Genomic DNA, 7,263 nt, shown 5'->3' with positions numbered 1-7,263 from the left:
TCCTCACAGCTGCAGGTGTCGTCCGGAAATCACCGTGCCTCCTGCACCCTGCACCTGCACCGCTGCCAAAAGTCTGGAGAGCTCTCCTGGTAGGTGCATCGTGTTGTGCCAAGAACAGAACTGAGAGCCTCGGAGGTCCTTTCCTCCCCTCATAAAACTTCATTATTCTCAGAAGCAACAGATATGCAGAACTCCTCAAAGTTTCTTCAGTTTGATTCACCAATTCCACTTTGCTGCTTTATTTTATTTATTTATTTATTATTTTGCTGATATATATTTTTTATAAAATCCTCACCTGAGGATATTTTTTCCATTGATTTTCTTAGAGAGAGGAAGAGAGGGTAAGAGGGAGGGAAGGAGATAAAGAAAACAAAAAAACATCCAGGTGAAAGAGACACATCACATGGGTTGGTTGCCTTCCACATGAGCCCTGACCAGGGCCAGAGATCCAACCTGCAACCAAGGTAAGTGCCCTTGACCGGGAATCAAACCCGAGACCCTTCAGTCCAAGGGCCCATGCTCAGAACCACTGAGCAACTGGCCAGGCACTGATATGTTTTTATAACCCTGCATGAGGTGGTTGATCCCAGTCATCTCTTTAACATCCATGAAACCCGAGAATCTCTCTCTCATTAAGCCTCCTGGATGAGGGCTGCCTGCTTCCCAGCTCTAAGGCTGCTACTCAGCACAGCTCCAGGGCCAACCAGCAGCAGGCCTGGCCGCTTGGGCGGGGCCCTGCACTCAGAGGGCTGGCTCCCTCCCTGCAGACAGTAGAGACCCTCCCAGAGAGAGCTCAGTGCAGGGATCCACCCGAGAGCTGCTCCAGCTGCCTTGGGTGCTGCTGGGAGGGCCCTCAGAACCCATTCCTGTCCCTGGGAGATGGGGACTCAGAATGCTCCCTCCTGGGGCACCCCAAGGTACAAGCCAGTCTGTCAACTGGACCTGAGCCTTGGGGGTGATTAGAGCCGCAGGAAGGAAAGGATAAACTTCTGTTAGCAGCTGCTTTTGCTACATCCCATAAGTTTTGCTGTGTTGTGTTTGCATTTCCATCTGTCTCAAGAGATCTTTTCAATTTCCTTTGATTTCCTATTTGACCCAATGGTTGTTCAAGAGTGTGCTGTTTACTTTCCACATATTTATGAGTTTTCCTGTTTCCTTGCTGTTATTGATTTCCAGTGTCATTCTATTGTGGTCGGAAAAGATACTTGGAATGAGTTCAGATGAATGAATGATGGAAGAAAATGTGGTGCATACAGGGGTGGGTAAAAGTAGGTTTACAGTTGTGAGTACACAAAACAGTTTGTTCTTGTATTACTATTCACTAGTAGCCCTGCGCACGAATCCGTGCACCAGTAGCTCTCTGCCCACTGCCCCACCCTCCTGTAGCTCCCTCCCACCCCCTGCTCCCTCTCCCCCTTGCTCCACCCATAGCTTGCTGCCCTGCCCCCTCCTGTGGCTCTCTGCTGCCCGCTTGTAGCTCGCTGCCCCCGCCCCCCCCCCCACTGCTGATCTGTGATCCTGTCGTTATGTGGTCATTTGTTACTCTTCACGACGTAACGACTATTTGCATATGACATGTGGTAGAGAAACTGTTCGTATGGATTGTTTTATTTTCCATACGAACAACTGTAAACCTACCTTTGCCCACCTGTACATATGATGAAATATTACTCAGCCTTTAAAAAGAGGGAAATTCTGCCATTTGCAATAATGTGGATGGACCCAGGGGACATTATGCTAAGTGAAATAAGCCAGACACAGAAAGACAAGTACTGTGTGATCTCACTTGTATGTGGAATCTAAAAGAGTCAAATTCCTAGAAGCAGAGAGTAGAGTGCTGGTGGCCAAGGGCTGGGAGGTGGGGGGAGGGGAACAGCGCAATGTTGGTCAAAGGCTACAAAGTTTCCGTTATGCAGGATGAAACGGCCTGGAGGTCTAAGGCACAACAATATGACTACAGTTAATAGACTGTATTATATACTTGAAATTTGTTAGGGGAGTTTTTCTTAAAAAGAAAAAAGGTGACTGGGGTGATGGATGTGTTAATTAGCTTGGTTTTGGTAAGCATTTCACAGTGTGTCAATGTATACTTATCTCAAAACATCATGGCATACATCTTAATATCATTTTTATCTGTCAATTATCCTATATAATAAAGAGGTAATATGCAAATTGATCATCACTACAACACACAAGATAGCCGCCCCCATGTGGTCAAAGATGGCCGCCCCCATGTGGACACAAGATGGCCACCACAAGATGGCCAGCAGGGGAGGGCAGTTGGGAGGGACCAGGCCTGCAAGGGAGGGCAGTTGGGGGCGATCAGGCCAGCAGAGGAAGGCAGTTAGTGGTGACCGGGCCGGCAGAGGAGGGCTGTTGGGGGTGACCAGGCCTGCAGGGGAGGACAGTTGGGGGGAACCAGGCCTGCAGGGGAGGGCAGTTGGGGGTGACCAGGCTGGCAGGGGAGGGCAGTTAGGGGCAATAGGGCTGGCAGGGGAGCAATTAGGTGTCAATCAGGCTGGCAGGGGAGTGGTTAGGGGGAGATCAGGCTGGCAGGCAGAAGTGGTTAGAGGCAATCAGGCAGGCAGGCAAGCGAGCGGTTGGGAGCCAGCAGTCCTGGATTGTGAGAGGGATGTCTGACTGTGGGATTGGGACTAAACAGGCAGCCAGACATCCCTCGAGGGGTCCCAGATTGGAAAGGGTGTAGGCTGGGCTGAGGGACACACACCCTCCTCGTGCACAAATTTGTGCACCGGGCCTCTAGTACCTTAATAAAGCTGGAGAAAAATTGGAACTTAATAAAATTTACATTGACATTCTGGGGGAGAAAAGGACAAAGTGAAAGTAATAGGCAACTGAGGGAACCCAACAGTCAGGAGAAAGAGCCTGACATTCCTCAGAACCGCGGGAGGAGACAAACCGCGACCTTCACAGCCACAGGAGAAAGAAAACTAAACAATTCGAGAGCACTTCTGAAAAATCAGATGCAAAAGAAAATGCTCTCTTGAACTAGGAAATGGGATTTTAAAGGAGAGGATGGAGAACTGAAAAACCAAGGGGAAGAGATGATGCAAAACCCAAAGCAAAAAACAGAGGACAGAACCCGTGCGGAGATAAAGAAGAGCCTGTGAGGAGAGAGACCCAGGAGGCATCCTGTGTGAATAATAAACCCAGAAGGAAAAAAGCAACAAATGGAGGGGCGGCAATAACGTGAAGACGAGAAAGAAACATTTCCGTGGTTTGAAGAAAGATGGGGTTTGAAAGGGTTCGCTGAATTCCAGGCAGGAATGATGGAAAAAAGCAGACATGCAGGCATAGCCTGGGAAGATTCCTGAATTCCACAATTAAAGGGAAAAGTCTTATAAGCTTCCCAAATGAACAAGCTACACGGAAAGAAAAGAGAATAAGACTAGAAACGCACATCTCATCTGCTAGAAAAGAGCAAAGCATCCCATGCCGGCTAAGGTGCTATCCACCAGCCCAGGAGAGAAAAAATACAAGGATCCACTGAATTTCCCCTTACAGGGAAGTGCCCGAGAAAGGAACTGAATCAGGCAATAAATGGATCAGATTGGGGACAAGGGAGATGAAGAAAAGAGGACGCCATCTCTGCCTTCACATCCTGGCCTACAGCTAAAAGTGCTAAATGATCTTGGCAAAAGGTAGGCGCTGAGGAGGGGAAAGGGAGCCAGCAAAAGCATTTTAAATATCTCCATTGGGTGGGGGAGAAGGAAGAAGGGGAGGGAGCCGGTCGGCGGGAAGAATTGATCGATACCTTGTTGACAAGTAATAGAACGTTTTTTCCCTATGAAAACCAGAAAGGGGCAGGACATTAGTAGAAGACAACATATAGTAGAGCTTACAAAATGAGAAGGGAAAAGAGGAATGACCAGCATCTATTGTCAATTGTTCCATCCTTTCCCTCTCTTTTTTTAACTTGAAAAATCTTTTATTATGGAAACTTCTAAATACACAGAGACAGGAGAGGGAATAGCTCAAGGAATCTCAGTGACACAGGCCAGGGTTCATTACTTTTTTTTTCAAGCTGGGGGAAACATTTATTGTCGCAAAATGCTGCAACATTTCACTTTTTTTGTTTTTGTTTGTCCAACAATTTATTTAGAATTTGCACACTTTTGTAGAAATCAGCCCTCCTCTTCACTGATCAAAAGAGCTCTTTGCCTAGCCGGTGTGGCTCAGTGGTTGAGCGTCGTCCCCATGCACCAAGAAGTCACAGGTTCGATTCCCGGTCAGGGTACATGCCCAGGTTATGGGCTCAATCCACAGGTGGGAGCATGCAGGAGGCAGCTGATGTATGTTTCTTTCATCAATGTTTCTATCTCTCTCTCCCTCTCCCTTCCTCTCTCTATAAAATCAATAAAAACTTTTTTTTTTTAAGCTGTTCTCCTTTGGTTCCTATTCCGACCTCCAACAACTCCAAAACTATGCCTTCCTAAAATGACTTCCACGGATGCCCTTTTCCTGGTGAATGGTTTAGCTTCTCCACGGTTGACACTTTATGGCAAAAGGGAAAAACCACAAAATGCTAATTCTTTCTGAACACCAAGACTCTGAAAATCCTACAGCTCGCACAGAACTCCGTGTTTCTTGATGGGCTGTGTCGACCTGCCCACCTTCACTCAGTGACACCTGGCTCTGAATGGTATCAGTCACTCTGTTTTGGTGCCAGATGTTAATGATTCTGGAAAACTCTGTACCGTCGCTTAATCCCCTGGGAAGCCTTCTTGGTTTTTAAAAAATGGCAATAGAGCATGCTTAAATAATCACAATTACTAAGCAACCACAGCCAACTTTGGTCAAGACAGAGAAAACTCTCACAGGACACGTTTGCAAGCAGAGCGAGAAATGAGCCAGGAGGTGGGCAGGCTGGTGACACCAGGCAGCTAGAAGGGGCACCCCGAGACGCCAGCATTAGCCGAATTGTTCCCAGTCGTATTTTCCTTTTCTTTCTCATTGGGAAGGTGTGATTTATTTTATTGCCACAAAACTAATAGTGGAGCTACGTTTAATCACTTAGATACCCGGTTTCAGGTATCTGCCGATCCTGAATGTATTTCTCTGGGAACCTGGGTTGGGGAACACCCAATTCTGACTCCACCAGGTCCTCCCTGCCCTCCCCAGATCCGCACTCACAGCCCTGGATAAGCCCTACAAGCCATGGTTGGCCCCACCTTCAAGCTGCTAAGTCCTGTGGTCAGTGGGAAGACACTGGGGCCTACAGCCACCCTCCACCCAGCTACCACACACCCCGCGGTCTGGTCTCTCCGCGGCCCTTTCCCTACAGCCTTTCCTCAACCCTGCACTTGGCCCCACATCCCTGGAGGAAACCTCCCCTGCCATTTAGCACAAGAAGCCCTGGCCACGAGTCAGAACACCTTTCTTTTTCCTGCCACCCCCTCCACCCTCCACGGCTCTTACAGGCGCTCTGCCTCCCACGCCTTCCTGGCTCTCCCCCTCCTCCCTTCCAGTCCCTTTGGGGGCCTTTCCCTCTCTCTAGGTCTCCAACCTCTCCCTCTCTGCTCCTTCCACTCTGCTTAGAAACATGCTCAGCTCTTCCCTCTCAGAACCCCAGCCTTCTGCCCTTGTCTTCCATTCATTTACCTTTGCCTTCCCCACTCCCCTCTGCACCATCGCTGTCTCCGCTCCTCAGCCCTTCACCATCCTTCACCCTGTTTGAGCCCAGCTTGGCCCAGGCACAGGGCTGCACTGCCTTCTCTCGGGGTTGTCACCTTGAATGCCCCCAGCTTTCCTTCCCCACCACCCAGGCGCCCCTTTGAAGATCGCTTCATTCCCTTCATGGCCTTAACTTTTGCCCGTGAGTTAACTTCTCTCCAATTTCAGATCAACCAGATGGGGCAGGATTTAAACCTTCAACTTCCTGTTGTTACGCCAACTTCTTCTTTGGCCTTTATTTCCCCTGTATTAGGAGCCATCAGTCCATCCTAAGTAGGCGGCCCTCTCAGAGGCTGAATGGAGACACCTCCCTCCCCGCCCCTCCTCCTGGGAGTGCCACCTGGCCACCCTGCATGTCTGACCTCAAGGTGGGGAAACCTCCTTCTGTCGCTGACCATTTGGGTTCCAGAGATAATGGCAATTGAGGTTCTCCTGATTATGGGACAAGGAAGGAATGAGGTTTGGGGTGAGAGGAGGAAGGTTCCTGGGCAGGAAGGTTGAGAGGCTGGGGAGACAGGGGGAAGGATGGGCACACACCAGGGTCCCAAAGCTGAAAGGCAGATGGAGGAGGAGCCTGCCTGGGAGGGGCCCATCCAATAGAAAAAGGGCAGCACCACCTCAGGGGCAGCAAGGGCCCAGCACCTCCCCCAGCTGCCCGGGCCCTCATGCCCTCTGCACAGGCGCCTCTGCCAGCCGTCTCAGGAGTGGGGTCACCAGGGCCACAAGTTGGCCCCTTCCCTGGGGCTTCGATAGGAGCTCTGGACACCAGTGGGACGGTGAGTGTGATCTCACACCAGGGGGCCAGGCCGAGCACACGCCAGCCACCCCAGCTGGGGAGGGGCAGTGGGCAAATGGGACACCTAAGCTGCCTTCATATCCCGGCCACCCATCTCCTCCAGGGCATCTGCGGGCACCTCCATGGCTTCCCTCCAGCGTGTGCCCAACCTCTTTCCTTGTCCCAGCTAAAAGGGACCCCACAGCTAGACACCCAGAGGCACCTTGGAGCCCCTCAAAGATCACCAAGCCTTTCCTGTTCTCCTAATCTTCCTGGGTGCTTCCCACCCCTGCCATCCGCACCTACGTGGCAGCAGCCTGGCCTGCACCCTGGGCACCTGCCCAGCCTCCTAAGCAGCATGGCTGCCCTTTCCTTGTCCCTCTCCCTCTTGCACCCAGGCACTCCACAGAGGGTGGCTGAGGGGGCAGTGAGCCCTTCCCCAGCGGGGAGGGGGGTATGAGGGCAGGAGGAGCTGAGGTTGCAGAGGCAGTCCATCAGTGGAGGGCAGGGATGGGACACATTGCGGGTGAGGAAGGATGCCCTAATCCCCACGCAGCCCCGGGCAGGGGGTCGGGAGGGAGGGATAAAGTCCCACCGTGGGAGCTCCTGTCTGCCCTTTCCCAAAGGAGCTGGGGCTGCCAGCCACCGCCAGGATAGCCAGGAATGTGGGAGTCACTGGCTGCAGAGCCTCAACCTGGGGAAGGCCCCCTTGGTTACATGGTGGGTGGGCTGCTCTGGGGGGGGGGGCGGTCAGAGTGGTTTGGCCCTGGCAGGGAGCTCTTTAAATAGATGCT

This window comes from Plecotus auritus, assembly GCF_963455305.1.
Source record: "Plecotus auritus genome assembly, chromosome: 8".
Lineage (NCBI taxonomy): Eukaryota > Metazoa > Chordata > Mammalia > Chiroptera > Vespertilionidae > Plecotus > Plecotus auritus.
Note: the sequence above shows the minus strand (reverse complement) of the source record.